This window comes from Ovis canadensis, chromosome 24 (assembly GCF_042477335.2).
Source record: "Ovis canadensis isolate MfBH-ARS-UI-01 breed Bighorn chromosome 24, ARS-UI_OviCan_v2, whole genome shotgun sequence".
Lineage (NCBI taxonomy): Eukaryota > Metazoa > Chordata > Mammalia > Artiodactyla > Bovidae > Ovis > Ovis canadensis.
In genome coordinates this window covers 46,633,963-46,655,235 of record NC_091268.1, presented here as the reverse complement: position 1 = coordinate 46,655,235, position 21,273 = coordinate 46,633,963, and the positions used below count along the sequence as shown (strand labels likewise).

At 46.5% G+C, this 21,273-nt stretch overlaps 1 long non-coding RNA gene across 1 annotated transcript; it reads right to left on the bottom strand.

Annotated features, from left to right (window-relative positions):
• Positions 1 to 3,297: 3,297 nt before the first annotated feature.
• On the bottom strand, positions 3,298 to 20,713 carry LOC138428904 (uncharacterized). The gene is made up of 2 exons (XR_011252615.1): positions 20,626 to 20,713; positions 3,298 to 3,632 (listed from the first exon to the last, which is right to left on the bottom strand). It is a non-coding gene; the product is annotated as an uncharacterized lncRNA (long non-coding RNA).
• Positions 20,714 to 21,273: the final 560 nt, after the last annotated feature.

Here is a 21,273-nt window from a genome sequence, read left to right as displayed (position 1 = left end):
GGAAGCCCAAATCATTGTATAGACAGCTATTGGATACATGGGTAATCAGTAACTTTCTAATGTAGCCATTCTTTTTCCCATTCTACACTTGGGCAAATTCCCCTTCAGAAGGAATGAAAAGCTTTTCCATCCATCATCATGCTATGGAACAGAGCCAGAATTTAACTTCAGAGGCTCTAAGCTGAATGCTGCATCCAACAGAAATGAGGCAAAGAAGGCCAGTGTATTAAAAAGACCTCCCCAGTGTCCCAGAGTAGCAGTGCTTGGAACTCTTTTTTTTTTTTTTAATATAATTTTATTAACATGTCCAAAGACCATTTAAAATATTGAGTATAGACACACACATAATCCTAAGACTTTTATTCAACCTGACTCAAATCTTACTCCGACTTTAGCTCTTTATTCATCCCAGAAACATTTATATAACAAATTGACCATGATCTTTTGAGGATTCGGTTTGCAATCCCAACAAATTAAGGACCCTGAAGAATCAATTATTTTTACTTATCTCTCAGGCTAAAGGGGAGGAAGCCCTACATTTCTGGAACTTTGGCTTGAAACCTCTTGAAAGCATTACAGAAAAGCCAAGGGAATTAGACAATAAGAATTCTTTCAAAACAGTAGGATTTAGAGGATCTTATTACCTACTTTATAATCTTACCTTAAGGCTGTAGAAAGTATTAATTGGAGCAAAGACATCCAAAAGGGAATAGCGACTGTAAGTCATCTGCATTGTTGAAGTCTGTCTTTTATCTTTTTAATTTGTCACATTGCCTCACCCTCGGCATCTCTTTCAGATAAACCTCCCCAACTCTTGACTCCCTAGTGTATTTCTTTTTTCCCCTCAGGACACTGACAGGAAAAATAAAAAGAGCTGGGCCAAGTGAATCAATGGCACTTCAAACTCCATTTCCTGCCCTGTTCAGCGGTTGATCCCGTCAAGAAAAGTGGGTTGGAGAACAGAACAGGCACTAGACACGAAGAAAAACTCCGAAGTATCTCTAGAGCTGCCTTACATAAGGCCTGAATCCCCAGCATCCAGTTCTAACCATGGAGTGCAGCCCACCAGGCTCCTCCGCCCATGGGATTTTCCAGGCAAGAGTACTGGAGCGGGGTGCTATTGCCTTCTCCGAGAAGCAAGATACTGTTTCTCAATAGAAAGTGTGAAAGATTTTAAAGTAGGTTGGAAGCCACTCTGATCAATGAAAGCAGGATGTGCTAATAGCATCCTGTGGTTCCTCACTCACTGTGCCTGGGAGACCACCTCATCCCACTCACACTTTTTTTTTTTTTTTTTAAGTAATCATCTTTGGCCAAAAAAAAAAAAAAAAATCGTAATCCCATGGAAAATGGCTGGAGGAAAAGGGACTTTTGATTTTCATAAAGGGACCAAAAAGCCAAATCAACCCCTATTTTAAGGAAAATGGGTCTTGGTATAATTTCCTCTCCCAATTTGTAAATGGTTTCTCAGTGCATTAGGCTAACACTTAATTCCCTTTTTGCAGATTTCTGAAGGCTATCAAGGGTACTGAAATATTCCTTAAACTGCAGTCCTTGATTCAATAGAAAAATGTCAATTCCTGGGTGCCCCTCCCAGATCCTGACTCTGAAGTTCTGAGCGATAGGGCCAAAAATCAGAAACAGCTCCTTGGGTAATTCTTATGTATGCTAACGTTGGAAGACCAATAGGCATGGCAAATGAATTCATGGACTTTGGAGTCAGAAAGCACAGGATTTGAAGGCTGTAAGCTTAATAAACAAGAGAAATCAACTCGTATGAGGAAAGGAAATACATTTCATCTTTATTGGTTTAACTAAGTAAACAGGATATTTATGAAGCCTGGTGGCTGCAGAATGTCAGGTTCACAAAGATTTTATCGATGACAACCAAGCAACTCTCGGTTCTGTGAAACTGATTTGTGTGCCCTGACTTTCTCAACTCCTGTCATTTTATCATAACTTATGAGCTGGGCCCTTCCTTTTGCTTCTCACCTGTTCTGCGTATGTCTAGACAGTACACTCTCCAGACTGGACAGGTGCCTGTGAACAATCGTTTGGATTCAGATATTTAACCTTGCCCATTATTTTGACACTTTTTGACAGATTCTAAACTAAGAAACAGCCAAAGGGCTAACCCCACTGCCATGAGGCCTCCCCCTACAAGAAAAGCCTGAATTGGCACTGGGGGTTTTGATTGGTAGGGATTCCAGAGTCTGTTTTCTGAGTCTGGTTGACACTCAGCGGAGCCAAGGTCCTCACATGGAGTGGTGAACTGGGTTAAAGAAAGGATCTGTGTGAGACTTCCCTTGTGGTCCAACAGCTAAGATTCCAAACTCCCTATGCAGGGGGCCCAGGGTTCGATCCCTGGTCAGGGAACTAGACTTCACAAGCTGAAACTAAAGATCCCATGTGCCACAATGATGATCAAAGATCCTGAGTGCAGCAGCTAAGACCTGGCTCAGCCACATGAATCAACAAATTTTTAAAAAGAATGGTGCTGGGTATTTCTTAAACTTGCTCTGATTGGAATCAAAGAACACAACTGGAGTGAGCTTAAGTAGATAATAATGATGATGCTGATGCCACCGAGGCAGTTCAGAGGCTCCAGTGAAAATCTAAACAGCCAAGCCAATAGAAAGATAGGAAGCCAGGGCTATTCCCAGGTTTTCAGCAAGGAGAGTGGGCCAGTCTTTGTTCCAGGATCCTGGTTTTACTTGACTCTGCTCTCAACACCCACTCTTGCAGGAGAAAGACTCTGACCCCGCCAATCACTTTCTCCATGGCCTGGCGGGAAGTGTCACACAGTGGAAACTAACATTCTGCAGCCACCAAGCTTCTTGTGAGTGGGGTGGCCCGGTCCAAACAGTAGCCCCAGGCAACCCCTCTGGCACTTACCACAATCTTAAAAAAAATACAATAAAATGCAACAGAATGTAAACTCTCAGCAGACTGACAAACTGTTGAGGGAAGATGATCTATGCCTCCCTATGAGGGTTCAGCGCCTGGAAACACTGGGTTTGGACTCAGCCTGTCACCGTTTGAATTGCTAGTCTCCTTACCAAAGTTGCTCATCTGATTCTCAGTATATCTCAACTCGCAAACTACTCTATTCATTTGTAAAGCAGGACAGTGCTAGTACTTAATTCTCAGGTTACAGTAGGGATGAAATGTGAATACCAGCATCCACCTAACAAGGCATCACCCGGTGAGGAATTTCTTCACCTCCAAAGCTCAAATGGAAAAACTTCCGTCCACAGCCCAGGGGGAAAGGTACAAATCTCATTAACAGACAGCAGCTGTTATTAACAAAGACTCTTTATTAACAAAGACTCTCATTAACAAAAACTCTTTGCTCAACCTGAACCTGCTGAGTGATGAGTAAACTGTCCCTTTAAATCTAAAAGAGATATACCAAGGGTGGATGTCCAGAGTTTCCAAAGAGGCCCCGTAGCAATGAAGATGTCTCCTTGGTGAACTATTTCCAATCTCCCTCCGATAAAGCCTTGACAACCATTCTCATGCTCTGCTTCTGCTTTGGGAATTATTCAAATGCTTGATTGGTGTAACAGGGTGAGAAATTAGTTGAAATCTTGCTCTCCTCTTCACTCATTTCCAGACTTTTCCACTCAGGGCTGGAAATAGAAATAGGGTCTGGAGTTCCACTAAGGGGAAAGTCTTATGGCCACACTTAGGAGGAAACTGGAGAGGCCAGAATGTATGTAGGGCACGGGGCCAAGGCTTAGAGCCATGAGGCTTAGGGCCACACCTTGGAACTTCAGCAGCATGGGTGTTCTGGAGGTGAATCCCTGGTGCCCGACTCGGGGACACTGCTGGACCACGCTGGACAGCCCTGCAAGAGGAGTCACGGCTGCCCCCAGCTAGCATCCCACCCTCATTTTGAAAGGACTATGTAAACTCTTGAGTTTTTATACAGTCCAATGGGGAGACATCCTAAATATCAGACTTTTAAAAATTAATTTATTTTAATTGGAGGCTAACTACTTTACAGTATTGGAATGGTTTTTGATACGTTGACATGAATCAGCCATGGGTGTACATGTGTCCCCCATCCTGAACCCCCCTCCCACCTCCCTCCCCACCCCATCCCTCAGGGTCATCCCACTGCACTGGCCCTGAGCACCCTGTCTCATGCATAGAACCTGGACTGCAGGTTCTTAATGACCTCAGCCCGGTGGGGACACGGCGTTCTATTTATAGATATTTTTCTTGTTATGTGACACCTATTTTTTTAATTGGAAGATAATTGTTTTACAACATTGTGTTTCTGCTATACAACAAGGTGAATCAGCTACGTGTACACATATATCCCCTCACTTTTGAGCCTCCTTCCCACCCCACCCCCGTCTCAGCCCTCAAGGTCATCACCCCTCTGGAGCACTGAGCTGAGCCCCTGTGCTACGCAGCAGCTTCCCACTAGCATCTGTCTTACACACAGCAGTGCCTACAGGCCAACGCTGCTCTCCAATGCATCCCACCCTCTCCTTATCTGCGTCACATTTCTTGTACCACTGCCGCAGGGGAGCGATCCCTCCTTGATATGTACACATATACATCTGTGTGCATGTGTGTGAGCGCACGCGTGCACACTCAGTCATGTCTCACTTTTTATGACTCCATGGACTGTAGTCAGCCAGGGCCCTCTGTCCATAGGATTCTCCAGGCAAGAATACTGGAGTAGGTTGCCATTTTCTCCTCCAGAAGATCATACCGACCCAGGGATCAAACACATGTCTCTTATGTCTGCTGCCTTGGCAGGTGGGTTCTTTACCACTGCAGGTTCTGGGCCTGGCAAAGGAGTGTGGGTGTCTTTGAGCACCACCCTGAAATGACTGGGTCTGTCTACAACAAGACTCAGACTTTTGGTGAGCAGGTATTTCATGCAGAGACCCTGCCCTCATTCAGCCTGCCCTCAGCCTTGGGCTCCACTGGGCCCCTGGCCCCCAGTTACACACCCCCACCGTTCCTGCACATTTTGCCTGCCCACCAGCAGCCTCACTCACTGCTCGCTGTTGCAACCGCCTTCTGCAGGGTGCTCAGAGCCGCTCTGGTCAGTGCAAACAGTCCCCCAGCTCCCTGCAGCCCAAATCGCAAGCCGTCAAACCCACCTGAGGCAACTCTCCTTACTGGACAAACTAAACCCTGAAGAGGGGTGGGCTGGGCGGGCCTGTCCTGGGCAGGAGAGAACACATGGAGCCCATTACTCTAGGGGCCCAGCACCCTGTGCTAGAATTCCTAAGAGGTGTAACTGTGTCGGCCGAGGCTCTGGGGGAGTCTGCCTCCCAGACTCACTATTGTATGTAATGTATGTATATGTGTATTTGTAAATGTGATAGAAGTCTTCTGGGAAGCCACATATATACATCCTAGTATCATCTAAGCTCTGGCCTGCCCCCTGATCACTCTCTTCTCAGGGAGCAACTCCTTCAGCAGCCGCTGCTCAGTGGGCTGGACCAAGCAAAACACCATGGTTGGGGAGGGGCAGTGACTGAATGTGCTAGGTGGCTTCAACCCAACATCCCCCTGCACCTACAACTATGGATGAAGGTAGAGTGTGGTTGGAATGAGCCCATAGCTCCTGTTTCCCCCACAGAAAACCAGTGAATCCTGGGCCCTACCGAGAGGATCCAGAGTTTGTAAGGTGCAGAAACAGAGAGGCCAGGAGGGGCCATCAGAAAGGGATCAGCAGCAGAAAAGACAGGCAGAGATTAAAAGGGAGGCTCAGACAAGAGCCAGAATAACCAGCCAGGGAAGGCAAAGAACACCAGCATCAGAAAGATAATTCTAACCTGAGATCCTATTGCTGCTGCTGCTGCTAAGTCGCTTCAGTCATGTCCGACTCTGTGCGACCCCAGAGATGGTGGCCCACCAGGCTCCCCCATCCCTGGGATTCTCCAGGCAAGAACACTGGAGTGGGTTGCCATTTCCTTCTCCAACGCATGAAAGTGAAAAGTGAAAGTGAAGTCGCTCAGTCATGTCTGACTCTTAGCAACCCCGTGGACTGCAGCCTCCTAGGCTCCTCTGTCCATGGGATTTTCCAGGCAAGAGTACTGGAGTGGGGTGCCATTGCCTTCTCCAGAGATCCTATTAGTTGTATTCATAGTCATTAAATTTTATGATGATCCAGGCACTGTGCTAAGCTGTTTAGATACATTAATCTCACCTGACTCCCTAAACAACCTGGCCAAACAGTATTAAGAACTCCACCCTATAGAAGAAGAAACAGAATACGGAAGTCACCCGAGGCAGCCAGCTGATAAGCAAACGGGGAGAACGGAACTCTGGCTGGGGTGAGGGGCCATGGGGCAGGGCCGGAAGGAAGGACTGATGCTGAAGGTGGAGCTCCAATACTTTGGCCACCTGATGCAAAGAGCTGACTCACTGGGAAAGACCCAGATGATGGGAAAGACTGAAGGTGGCAGAGGAAGAGATGGTTAGATAGCATCACTATGAAGGAACATGAATTTGAGCAAACTCTGGGAGAGAGTGGAGGACAGAGTGGCTTGGCGTGCTGCAGTCCATGGTGCCACAAAGAGCTGGACATGACTTAGCAACTGAACAATAGTCAGCACTCGTGACTCACTGTAATCACGTTCCATAAAGTCATGGCAAACTCCGAATCAGTGAACACCGAATTTGCTCCTGAAGGAAATACATTTTCATCAACCAGTCAACACATGTTTTGTCTGTGTTTCTGTTTAAAGACACCTTATTGAATATATGTGTGTGTTAGTCACTCAGTCGTGTCTGACTCTTTGTGACCCCATGGACTGGGGCCCACCAGGCTCCTCTATCCGTGGGATTCTCCAGGCAAGAATACTGGAATGGGTTGCCACTGCCTTTTCCAGGGGATCTTCCTGATCCAGGGATCGAACCTGGGTCTCCTGCAGTGCAGGCATATTCTTTACAGTCTGAGCCACCAGGGAAGCCCCATAGGATTTATACTTGATTCATTAACATCGAATTCACAGACAACAACAGCACTGTAACCCTACCCGAACAAGGCTTACCCGACACAAGCATTTTCTCCATAAGACACATCCTAGCCTTTTTGCACTTGGGAACACCAGACAGCTCTTTAGCAGTACGCGTGGAAGCTGTTCAAAACAGCAAAATCACAACCCAAATCACAGAAATGTGGAAAACATGATGCTAAATACACTATGAAAGAGACCTCGTCAAAGTCTGAGCAGAAACAACAGAGTGTCACCTTGATAGACCTCAGCCAGGAACGTATACGTTTGACAACTCAATTTTTTTTTTCAGGTCTATGTATGTCCATAAATGCCTGGGAAAGAGCAAGTATCAATTTGATGATTACAGATAAGTCTTAGCAAGTACAGTAAGTAACATACGAACCTTCAAGTCATGAACTTTCAAAGATGGAAACACACATTCGCATGTCCAATCATGTACATGTGGAAGTTTGGTCATGTATCTGCATTCTCTACAAGTGGTGGTGCTTCTGTGCACTTTACAGTCCTACATATAGTAGTGCAGTATGTTTATCTCAAGCCCAGAACCTTCCATCTGTGTCAGATATGAGTGAGATCGAAGCTTGCCCCTCCGTCTCCTATTGCTGACGATCCTTCAGCTCCACCATCTCCCACCTCCTCTCCCTACTGTAGTCAATAACTCTTCTTGCCTCTTCACTCAGTGCCAGCCCATGTATGCAGCTGTTGTATGGTTTTTCTAGCAGTCATGTATGAATGTGAGAGCTGGACCATAAAGAAAGCTGAGTGTCGAAGAATTGATGCTTTTGAACTGTGGTGTTAGAGAAGACTCTTGAGAGTCCCTTGGACTGCAAGGAGGTCCAATCGGTCCATCCTAAAGGAAATCAATCCTGAATATTCATTGGAAGGACTGATGCTAAAGCTGAAACTCCAATACTTTGGCCACCTGATGCAAAGAACTGACTCACTGGAAAAGACCCTGATGCTGGGAAAGATTGAAGGCAGGAGGAGAAGGGGACGACAGAGGATGAAATGGTTGGATGGCATCATGGACTCGATGAACATGAGTTTGAGCAAGCTCCGGGAGTTGGCGATGGACAGGGAGGCCTTGGCATGCTGCGGTCCACGGGGTCGCAAAGAGTCAGACACGACTGAGCAACTGAACTGAACTGTACTTTTCACGGTACTGCACTGTAAAATGAAAAATGTTTACTTTCTGTGTTTGTTTTTATGAATTATTTGTGTGAAAAGTATTATAAACCTATGACAGTAGAATATTGTATAGCCAATTGTGTTATTTGGGTACCTAGGCTAACTTTGTTGGACTTAAAAACAAATTGGACTTACAAAGGCACTCTTTGAACAGAAGTCTTTCTTAGGTAAGCGAGTTCACAAGTGTGGAATCAACAAGCCATGATGGTTGACAATAGTTTCTCCACTAGCAGTTCTGTCTTGAGCAGTAAAAGCACCTGAGCCCATTTCCCCATCTGTAAAATGGGGTTTACATTGCCTTCTCCCAAGGTTACCAGGGAGTATGAGACTGTTGACTCAGGGAAGCAGGTGAAACAGGTTCAGAAAACTTTCACCCCTTTCTGCCTCTCCAGACGCATGGTGGATTACCTCCCATCCCTACACTGATGAGAAGCCTCAGCAAGGCTGAGTGATTATTCAAGGTCACACAGCTTAAAAGCATCTCACCCAAGATGCTCCTCAAGGAAGGACTCATTTGAAGTCCCGCAACCCGCTGCCCCGATAACTGCAGCATGAATGGACTTGCTTGTGCGTGTTTTTTCTTCCCTTCTCCTCTTCAATTCCTCTTCTCTCAGCCCAGGGAGACCGGCCACAGGGAGGAAGAAAATGAGCCGATTAGTCTGGGCTGGGCAAATACCATTACACAGCAAGCCTGCCGGTAGGGAGTTCATGGAGTCAAGCGTAGGCATTGAATCCCAGCGCATCACAGCACTGAAGTCATCTTCATCTTTTAGCTTCTTTCCAGGCCATTCATTCACCAAATAGACAAATATCTGCATTTTTGTAGATAAAAATGAATGCAGAAGGAGCCATTTCCAAAGATAGATGACTGTCCTTTTTCCTTCAGCAAAGTTTAAAAAGGTAAAAATTATCATATTATGGGCTCAGTGGTCATGGAGAGAAAATGAGGCCACTGCTCAACAGGGGAAATTGCTCTCCTTGCTCAGGAATGTTTTAGCATTAAATTAACTCTCCTATCTCCTGCCTGCTAATAGGAAAGCTCTCACCTCTCTGTTTGGCAGGGGATCTACATTTGCATTTAGATGGAGCTGTTGTAAAGATGGCCCTGCACAGAGGCCTCCATCCCTTATTTACAATAGCAGCCGAGTGATAAAATGATTATCACATAAGAGGTTGTTTCACTGGTTTTGATAGAGCCAGAACCAGAATGGGAAAACCTGTCATGTGAATTAGTCAATGAAAGGAAAGGATAGTTTTTCCACCTGGTGAGAGCTCTGTGGCCTCTTTGACAACCCTGAGGCACACTAGCTCCCCGCTGTCTGACAGAACACGGCTGTCCAGACACTTATTGTTGTTTAGTTGCTAAGTCGGGTCTGACTCTTTGCGACTTCATGGACTGTAGCCTGCCAGGCTCCTCTGCCCATGGGATTTTCCAGGCAAGAATACTGGAGGGGGTGCCATTTCCTTCTCTAGGGGATCTTCCTGACCCAGGGATTGAATCGCGTCTCCTCCATGGGCAGGCAGGTTCTCTGCCACTGAGCCAGCAAGGAAGCCCTGCCCAGACACTGGCTCCCTGTAAAAAGGCAGCAGAGGCTGCTGCTTCTCACGCTCCTGCTGCTTCCTGGACAGATTCCACGTTACAGTTTGCAGATCTCTTCACATCTTATAGCGGAAGACAACATGCAGATTGTTGTTCCCAATTTTCAGACGAGGAAACTGAGGCTTGGAGCTGGGGTGCAATGATTCTCCTTTGACCATACGGAGAGAACGAGAGTTTGAGAGCAATTCTAATCCCAACATAATGCACGATTTTTTACCAACACATCTCCTTAATCATCCATCCATCCATCCTCCTCCCAGCATCTTCTTAAGCTCCTAGAACAGATCGCACTGAAGTGGGATCCAGAGAAAAACCATTCTGATTTCTGCAGTTCATTGTGTGACACTGGGTAGCTCCTCCCACACTCGCACCTTTTTCTAGTCTCAAAGTTTTTATCTATAAAAGTTAAAGATTTGGACACACGTACCAGTAAGAAAAGCTTCCATCTCCTATATAAGTGTTGCAGCTTGTTCCAACATACAGGAGCCTGTCCAGCAGGCTAAGAAAATGTTCAGCTGTCAAGAGAATGAGTCCATTCCAAGCTCCAGAGCAGTGCTTCTCAGGCTTAAGCTGTCATCAGAATCACCTGAAGGGCTTGTTAAAATCTCTTGCTGGCTCACAGAGATTCAGATTCTGTAGGTCCAGGACAGAACCCAAGAATTTACACTACTAACATGATCCTGGGTAACTCTGATGCTGCTGGTAAAGAGATGGCACTTTGAGCATCATTGCTTTAGACATAAGAAAGTTGATACCATTGCAGGAAGGACTCTGACTTGTCACTTTTTGAGCCATCACTAGAGCCTTGTCCATTTCCACTGTTTTCCCCACCTGTGATGACATTAGATGGTACAAGCCCAACCAATGGGATATCTCACCATCCACTTGCCCTTATTGGCTAGGGAAATAATGACAACAGCAACTGACCACACCAACAGATGGGCAACAGGTGAGGCAGTGGTCTTGAAAAGTTTCAATAGGAAAATTCTTACTAGTAATACTTTGCAGAAACTATAAAACCAAGTCAAGCACAGTCTTTGGAAAGCTGGTTGTCTGTCCTGTACTAAATAGCAGTATAACTTCCCTCGATCTGGTGATAGATTCAAAAAGAGACAGATTTTATATGTAGGATGGATAACCAACAAGGTTGTACTGTACAGCATGGGGAACTATATTCAATAACCTGCAACAAACCATAATAGAAAAGAATATGAAAAATATACATGCTAGTGGTAAAGAGCCTGCCAATGCAGGAGACAAGGATATGATCCCTGGGTTGGAAAGGTCCCTTGGATGAGAGCATGGCAACCCACTCTGGTATTCTTGCCTGGAGAATTCCCTGGACAGAGGAGCCTGGCAGGCTACGGTCCATAGGGTCACAAAGAGTCAGACATGACTAAAGTGACTTAACATGCATGCACACAGATATATGTATATGCATAACTGAGTCACTTTGCTGTACAGAAGAAATTAACACAACATTGTAAATTAACTATACTTCATTAAACTTAAAGATAGATTTTGGCCCAGATCAGCCAAATGGATCCAGAGGTGGAACATCAAAGAAGACCCAAGATGACACCCAAGAAGAACTTGTCAACTTAAAAAATAGTCACAACCTAAAAGTTGAGAGTTCTGTTTTATTCAGTGAGAATTTTTAGGATTTCAAGCCTGGGAGACAGCATCTCAAGTAACCCTGAGAGAACTGCTCTGAGAAGGTTAGGGAAAGAGTCAGGTTATATAGAAGTTTTGTAACAAAGGGCAGGTTGTCTGAACAACAAAAGCATTTTCATGAATTAAAGAAAACCAAATATCCCAAGTTAAGGAGTTTAGTGCTTTCCTATGTATGGGAAAATGCTTACTGAAATCATTCCTTTCATGGGCATCTCAGCTACTCATCTGGTCCCATCACTTCATGGCAAAGAGAAGGGGAAACAATGGAAACAGTCAGAGACTTTATTTTCTTGGGCTCCAACATCACTGCAGATGGTGACTGCAGTCATGAAATTAAAAGACACTTGCTCCTTGGACGAAAAGCTATGACCAACCTAGACAGCTTATTAAAAAGCAGAGACATTACTTTGCTGACAAAGGTCCATCTAGTCAAGCTATCGGAGAAGGCAATGGCACCCTACTCCAGTACTCTTGCCTGGAAAATCCCATGGATGGAGGAGCCTGGAAGGCTGCAGTCCATGGGGTCGCTGAGGGTCAGACACGACTGAGCGACTTCACTTTCAATTTTCACTTTCATGCATTGGAGAAGGAAATGGCAACCCACTCCAGTGTTCTTGCCTGGAGAATCCCAGGGATGGGAGAGCCTGGTGGGCTGCTGTCTATGGGGTTGCACAGAGTCGGACACAACTGAAGCAACTTAGGAGCAGTCGAAGCTATGGTTTTTCCAGTAGTCATGTATGGATGTGAGAGTTGGACCATAAAGAACGCTGAGCACCAAAGAATGGATGCTTTTGAACTGTAGTGTTGGAGAAGACTCTTGAGAGCCCCTTGGGCAGCAAGGAGATTAAACCAGTCAATCCTAAAGAAAATCAACCTTGAATATTCATTGGAAGGACTGAAGCTGAAACTGAAGCTTTAATACTTTCGCCACCTGATGAGAAGAGCCAACTCGTTGGAAAAGACCCTGATGTTGAGAAAGATTGAAGGCAGGAGGAGAAGGGGATGTCAGAGGATGAAATGGTTGGATGGCATCACAGATTCAATGAACATGCATTTGAGCAAGCTGCGGGAGATGGTGAAGGACCAGGAAGCCTGGTGTGCTGCAGTTCATGGGGTTGAAAAGAGTTGGACATGACTGAGCAACTGAACAGCAGTCAGCTATCCTGGGCCAGTACCCCATGTTTTTCACATTGAGAGCTCCCTGGGGCTCACCATAGGGAGTGGCTGCAGGCTGATGGTTGTTAAATCAGAGGTATTTTCTTCCTTCCTGAGTGCCCTTAGGCTCACAGTGGAGAGCTGGAATTGCTGATGACTGTGACATCCTTGTTTACTGATATAGCAGGAAATATTCCATTTTTCAACCTTCACAGCCGGTACTGTGCTGTGTGTCCCTCTAGACCCAGAAAGTGGTCTTGCCAATTGGTTTCTGTCTCACAGCATACAAACTGGAATCCACTCATACATCCCAGCCTGGGAGAGCATGATTGGAAAAAAATAAAAACCTCTCCAGTCTGTGCCTGGGTATCAAGAACTCCTAGTAAAATAGGATCATGAGATGGTGTCCCAGGCTTCCAATGAGTGCTTAATTGCTCAGAGAAGTCTGACTCTTTGTGACCCCATGGACGATAACCCACCAGACTCCTCTGTCCAGGGGATTTCCCAGGCAAGAACACTAGAGTGGGTTACCATCCTTCTCCAGGGGACCATCCCGACCCAGAGGCTGAACCCACAGCTCTTGCATCTCCCGCATTGGCAGGCTAATTCTTTATCACTAGCACAACCTGGGAAGCCCAGAGATCACATTTAAGGGAACTTTAACTCATCATCTAGTGTGTATAAATAATTGCTGATCCTTAAGCTGAGATTTCAGCTTTCATTAAAGCATTCTGCCTTGACAACACCCAGAAAACGGGGTCAGCAGAGATGCCTGGGTACGTGAATGAGACTGAATGGCTGTGCTGGACTCGGGGAGAGGGAGGGTTAAAAGACTGCCACCTGCTACTGTTGCTTCCACCTCTGGCCCCCACTGCGAGGTAATGACCCCTGAGAGAGAAGGAGGAAGGCCAGACAGAGTGTGGAGGGGAAATGCAGATGAAAAGAAATCAGAACGCTTTTTCTTTCATGTTTCAAGTACCAAATTATGCTTGACATTTGAATTTTCCCCAAGGCTCACTTCCATAAAATCATGCCAAATTACCTTGAAAGGGTTGGAGCTTCCCGGAGAGACTTTTGACTGTAATCAAACAGGTCTCCTCCATTGTTCCAGACACTCTGAAAGGATGTGGAGGAGAAGGGGTGGAGGGCAGGTGATGGGAGGCTGGCTAAGGAATGGTGTGGAGGCTGCAGTTCTGGTCAGAGGCCCACCAATGTAAGACCAGACACAGAAGCAGCAGACATCCTAGGATGCAGGCATTCCCAAGAGCTGGGAGAATATGAAGAGACCAAAACATTCTAAGGCAAAGGGATGTGTAATAATCCTCATATTGGCTAACATTTATGGAGGTTGATTGCAAGACCACCTGGAGAAAGAAATGGCAACACACTGGTATTCTTGCCTGAGAAATCTCATGGACAGAGGAGCCTGGTGGGCTACAGTCCATGGGGTCACAAAACAGTCAGACGGGACTTAACAACTAAACAACAACAACAATATTTCAGGACAGGCACTGTGCTGGGGCCCCTACTCAAAATTTGAACTTCATGACGGCCAGGGGCTGTTATTATTCAACCTTTGAATATGAAAGCTGGAGACAAGAAAAGATGAAGTAATTAATCCTCTTCCAGATGCCAAAACCTGAGTGCAGGTGCTACTGTATTGCCTGACTGACCAGGCAATACAGTAATGCCAATGCCCCAGGAAGAGGAAAGGGGCAACTCAGTACCAAAATATCATGCTATGTTCTACTGTGATATGTCACTTCAGTCGTGTCCAATTCTTTGCAACCCCATGGACTGCAGCCCACCAGGCTGTTCTGTCCATGGGATTCTCCAGGCAAGAATACAGGAATGGGTTGCTGTGCCCTCCTCCAGGAGATCTTCCTGACCTAGGGATTGAACCCTCATCTCTTACATTCTCCTGCATTGGCAGGCAGGTTCTTTACCACTACTGCCACCCAGCATTGAATATCAAACTTTCAATGGGTGGAACTTGCCCAGAGACCCAGTGGTTAAGATGCTATACCTCCAATGCAGTGGACACAGGTTCAATCCCTAGTTGGGGAATAAAGATCCCACATGCAGTGCCGTGTGGCCAAAAAACTAAAAGTCAAAGTATCAATGGGCATCATTATTTGACTGAATCAACCAAATCACCCAGCTTCAGGGGCTTCATCTAGACTAACTTATATTCATTGACTGGTCAGAAACCACTCATTCTATCACATCTCTCTCCTGCTGGACACACCAGTGTCAATTTAGGATAGGCGTGGACACCAGGCTGGGAAAAATCTTTTAGACCAGTGGAAGCTCACTGCTGCAGGAGGCCTTGGCCCTCTCCAAAAGGTTCTTCTGGATGTTGCCTCAGAAGCTGGACCTGATTCCTGTGGACTCCTCGCTGACTCTACTCTCTGAGTCACCCATTCTTGTGGGTGACGGTGGTTTAAACTCTTGCTCTCACTGGACTTGGTTCTTTGCTCTTTCCAAGCAGCACTTCCCTCCTCATTCTCTGACACCACTTTTGTTGGTCCCCACTATTTATTCACATGGATTAATGCTGAACACTCCTAACACTTCTCCACGCCAACTCTTGACCCTTCAGCAGTTCTGCCAAAGTCATCTTTCTAGAAACAAATCTGATCATACCAATTGTCTGCTCCAAACCCTCCCACAGCTTTTGAACTCTTCTGGAATCAAGCCCAGGTGCTTCATGGGCTACACAAAGACCTTCGGGCTCTGCTCCCTGGGACCCACCTCTCTCCAAGCCCTGCTTTTTCCTCCATGCTCCACCCACTGTCCACCATCAGCACGTCTACAAACAGACAGTGCTTTCTGTATCCCCGAAAACTTTGTGGGACACCTGCTGGACACACCAGTGTCAGTGGCTCAGATGGTAAAGATTCTGCCTGCAATGCAGGAGACCTGGGTTCGAACCCTGGGTTGGGAAAATCCCCTGGAGAAAGGAATAGCAACCCACTTCAGTATTCTTGCCTGGAGAATCCCATGGACAGAGGAGCCTGGTGGGCTATAGTCCATGGGGTTGCAAAGACTCGGACACAACTGAGCAACTCACACTTTGACACTTTCTTGTCCTCAGGCAGATAAAGTCGTGGTGGTGGGAGGAGGTGTGTTCCAGGCAAGCCCCTGCCCATTCTTCAGTTCTCACTCAAATGCCACCTGTAGGCACAAGACCCACATATCTCTCTGAGCAATTAACAAGACGAAACAGCCACCTCCACCTCATTTCTGCCCACTGGAAGGCCCCATGGGACTGACAGAGGTGACTGAGCGGGAGTTTCAGCCAAGTGTGACCTCTGAATAGGCAACATGTGGAACCAACCAGTCATCCAGAAAAATATCCAGGGAAAAGTTCTCTAGCAGGAAGCAATTTTCTAATAGCATGGAAATCAAAGCGAACATTACAGAAAATGCCAGCTCTAACTCCCAAGTTAGAGGGAGCACTCCCAAGTTTGTGCTCTAGAGGAACAAACTTGGAAAATACTGTATTCACTGCTAAGCAGGCTTTGCTCAGCTTCACGGTAGAGACAACCCCAATGAGATGGTGTGCCATGTGCCCCTCTGCTGGCAGATGGATGCCTGCCTCTGTAGGTTTCCTCCAGGCTCAGGTGCATCAGTTCAGTCTACACAGCACGTGTCTTTCTATTCCTGCCTAGAAGCCTCTCAGAACCCCAGACCAACTGGCTGCACCTTGCCCTTCTGTCTGCAGCTTCCACAGAGAACTGAAATGAAGTGAAGTGGAAGTCACTCAGTCATGTCCGACTCTGCAACACCATGGACTGAATAGTCCATGGAATTCTCCAGGCCCGAATATTGGAGTGGGTAGCCTTTCCCTTCTCCAGGGGATCTTCCCAATCCAGGGATCAAGCCCAGGTCTCCCACATTGCAAGCAGATTCTTCACCAGCTGAGCCACCAGGGAAGACCAAGAATACTGGAGTGGGTAGCCTATCCCTTCTCCAGGGCATCTACCCAACCCAGGAATCAAACTGGGGTCTCCTGCATTGCAGGCAGATTCTTTACCAGCTGAGCTACCAGGAAAGTCCCTACAGAGAACTGGGCCCCCACCTATTTTCTGGCTTCCACTCCCACTGAATTATAAGCACCAAGGTGCTCCCAGCCTGTGGTTGCTTAGTTCTTCCTGCCTTGAACTCTACACTAACCCAAATCAATCCTATATCTTCACTGTCCCTTTGAATGCCCAAATTTGAACTTCTATCTTTTGGGGATAAAGTCCTGGTTCACCTAACCTGGGGCTCACCTGTTCTTGCCATCTTTCCCAGCCTTTGACTAAAAAAAAATTTTTTTTCATTACATTACCTCTCTCTCTCTCTGCAGGACATATTGAGGCAATTTGCAAATGCCTCATGACATCACTCAGCTTGGTGCTTTATGGAAATAGGTTTTCAATGAATATTTGATTTGAAACATGAATGGTTTTACTTCCCAATGATGAATTGTGACTATGAGATGGAGATGATCACTGCTAAGAGGCCCCAGTGGATGGCTGAGCTTAGAGGGCACACCAGGCCCTGGCCAGTTCTGCCCCAAAGTGGGCCTCCTTTATGGGAAGTCTCTGTACTGGAGCTCCTGCTGTTGTTCAACTGCTCACTCATGTCCAGCTCTTTGTGACCCCATGGACTGCAGCACACCAGGCTTCCCCATCCTCCACTATCTGCTGGAGTTTGCTCAAACTCACGTCCATCGAGTTGGTGATGCCATCCAACCATCTCATCCTCTATCGTCCCCTTCTCATCCTGCCTTCAATCTTTCCCAGCATCAGAGTCTTTTCCCGTGAGTCATCTCTTTGCATCAGATGGCCATGAAACTAAAAGACGCTTGCTCCTTGGAAGAAAAGCTATGACCAACCTAGACAGCGTATTAAAAGGCAGAGACATCACTTTGCCGACAAAGGTCCATAGAGTCAAAGCTATAGTTTTCAAAGTAGTTGTGACAGTTGTCGCTTCCGTGTGCCTGGCTAAGAGCTTCCAGGAGCTCCTCCAGAGTTTCAAGCTCTTCTACCCTATCTTCCTTTCTCCTTTCTTCTTTCACAGGCATCAGGCCTGCATAATCGGGCCGCTTTCCCCCGCCACACCAGAAAAGCCTGAGGGCCCCACAGGCTCCTCCTGTCCTGTTTTCACACATAAGGCTCTTGGATTACTTGTAACTACACCTGGGCACTCCTTTCCAGGAGGGTCAGCCCTGATACAGTATCATTCCATCATTCCACAGACAAGGACACTGGGATTCAGAAGCTAAATATCATGCCTTAGGTTGTAAGCCAAGACGATATGGAACAGAGAGAATTTACGTCTTGAGAGATGAATATCACAGTTTAAAGCAGCAGTTCCCAACCTTTTGGGGGCACCAGGGACTCATTTCATGGAAGACAATTTTTCCAGAGACGAGGTGAGGGGGACGGTTTCAGGATGATTCGAGGATAGTAGGGTTAGAGAATCTAATCTGTGAGAATCTAATGCTGCCACTGTTGATCCGACAGGAGATGAAGCTCAAGCGATGATGCAAGTGCTGGGGAGAGGTTGTAAATCTATACGAAGCTTTGCTTGCTCGCCCACCCACCACTCACCTCCTGTGTGTGGCCTGGTTCCTAACAGGCTATGGACCAGTACCAGGTACCAGGTACCAGTCTGTGGCCTGGGGGTTAGAGAAATCGAAAGTGTTAGTCGCTCAGTTGTGTCTGACTCTGTGACCCCATAGACTGTAGTCCACCAGGCTCCTCTGTCCATGGAATTCTCCAGGCAAGAATACTGGAGTGGGTAGTCATTCCCTTCTCCAGGTAATCTTCCCGACCCAGGGATGGAACCTGCATCTCCTGCATTACAGGCAGATTCTTTACCATCTGAGCCACCAGGAAACTCCATGGCCTGGGGGTTGCGGACTCCTGGTCTAAAGCTTGACAACTCTGCCCCTGTTAGTGGATGAATTGTCCAAGATTCCAGATAAGGATGGTTGAGGCTGAATCTGCTATGGTTCAGCAACACTGAGGTCTGTGCCAGAAATCAGCAAGCAAGCAGAAGGTCCAGTCTGCCACCTGGGATGAAGCAGTCAACACAAGTATCAGGAGATCATTAGGAATCATAAAAGGAAAATTTTGAAAACTTCAAATCCAAAATGACAATCCACAAATAAGACATAGCAAACAGAAAGAAGGAAGATGGGGCTGGCCAGAGTCATGTTTCCAAGGAGGTCCATGGACCAGAGTCTCTTTCACCTTGGGCTGCCTGTACCAGCCCTCCATCTCCTGACACTGCAGAGGTAACCTGGACAGATGGCACTTGAGAAAATCCAATTTCCCTCTGTGCCTTATTTCCTTCCAGTTAGAGCAGCGGGATTCAAAAGCACAATATGGATGACCATTACTGAACTGACATCATTTGGTCATTTTTCAAGTTGATGGGACTTTGAGAGTGGTGCATCGTTCATAGCCTCACGAACCGCGGAAAACAGAAAGTGTGATTGAGTAACACCTCCCACTGCATTTTCAAGGCTTTCCAGCGTCTCAGAGCATGGGGCACTCTTTATCATCAGAAATACCCAAAGAAACTTATCCTCCAAAATGGTAGTCATTATGCCCTCTATCTCTTGTTTGAGGAAATAGGAAACAACTGCTATGAATGAACCAATTCTGTCAAATCTGCATTTCATGAATCTCAAAATTCACAGTGATTAGAAAATTGGTAATACATAGATGGGTAAGATGTGTTACCTATTTGGTTGTAAGACAAGGCTTTCCTGAATGGTAATTTTTGAATATATGGTATTATACTGCATTGCGACAACAATCTAGATTATCCCCATATTACAGAAGGAAAAACTGAGGCACAGAGAAATCGAATAAGTTGATAAAGGCCACTTAGTGGAACTTTGGTGATATCCAGAGTTCTTTCTACAACTGCCAAAAGGGCACTAAGTGTGGTGTGTCAGACTCTTCCCTGGCTGTACATGTAGAAGACAAGCAAACTTCAACTGCCCAAAACAATATTGTCTGGATTTTAAACAGAAAACAGTCAGTTTTTGAAAAGGAAAGTATTCCCAAGCCACATTTCCGCCCACCCAAGCTGTGGCGGCCGCCCACTGCTGACCTGGCTACCCTCCCTCTGTCTACATGTCTGGACAGCTCAGAACCCTGTCCATCTGCTCCAGTGGGAACGACCTGGAGATTACCCAAAGTGGCCTGGGTCTCTCTACACCCTTAACATCCAGCACAGAGTAGCAGTTCAATAAATGATCCTTGACTGTGGAGTGAATGAATCTGAGAGGCCAAGTCAGGATAGAACTTCCATGGGCCGGAACAAAAACTCAGAATAAATCCAAGTCACTAAGCCACTAATTCAAGTGCTAAGGCCCTGTACTTTGTTCAGACAGAAACTGGGAAACCCCACAGAATCCTGACCCTGGACCTGTCACTCAATGACAACCCATGAGTTGACAGTGAGATAACGAAAACCTGATCTCGTGGTCGTCAAAAACCAGTGGGTGCTGTTCTGAATACACAAGCATCATGAATTTTTAAAAAATGACTTGCAGACTCACTCTACTACCAGGCTGTGCATACCAAATGCCAAACAATAAATTACAAAGTGGAGTGGGGAATATCAGACAAATGGGTGTTTTGAGTACCATAGAGAAAAAATTTCTCCAGCCACAGCCATCTGTGGATCGAGACACAACAAACCGTTCTGTGCTTTCATTCTGAGCAGAGAGCACTGATCAATTGCCAGGTTGTCAAGCTCTTTAAAGTCTGTTTTTAAACTCAAAGGCCTGACATTCCAGAGCATAAATGTTGTGGGTTTGCCTATGGTGGCCTGGTGTGTGTGCAGCGTGGCAATTCCAGACGTGTCAGCAATTCCCCACCGAAGGGAGAACTGAAATGATGTCTTTCGAGCCAGAGGATACCGCATCCACGTGCTTGCCTTGGCGCCTACCTTCTTCTGGAAGGCTTGAGGGAGGTGACCGTGTCCTGTTTATGAACTTACCGCAGCAGCACCCTGGCCTGCACCCTGGGGAAACTTGGCCTCCGGCTTCACTCTCTTCATCAGCCCCTCATCCACGGGGAGCTGAGTGCTGGGCAGTAAAAGTGAAAGTGTTAGTCGCTCAGTCACGTCCGACTCTTTGTAACCCCATGTACCGTAGCCCACCAGGTTCCTCTGCTCATGGAATTCTTTAGGCAAGAACACCGGAGTGGGTAGCCATCCCTTTTTCCAGGGGATCTTCCTGACCCAGGGGCCAAACCAGGGTCTCCAGCATTGCAGGCAGATTCTTTACTTTCTGAGCCACCAGGGAAGTCCCGAATTCTGGGCAGAGATGAGCCAAGGTTCTCTCTTTTGGAGAGGTGTCATGAGGGAAGGGGCTCTCTGGGGAAGATCAAGGAGATCATTCTGGGGATTAAATTGAAAAGGTTTTACCCAGTGTGGGACTTCTTCCCTCTGTCTGTAAAGCTTCTCTGCTTTCTCCCTACGAGATACACAAACCCAAGTGACTGCAACTTTCTAGAACTATGGCTGCCAGCTGCATTGATAACAAAAATAGCTGACATGGATTGAGCACTTACCAACTGCTGAAATCCTTCCATGCTCTCACAGCTTGCCGCCAGCACGGAAGTGGAGCCCGCACCAGGGAGCACA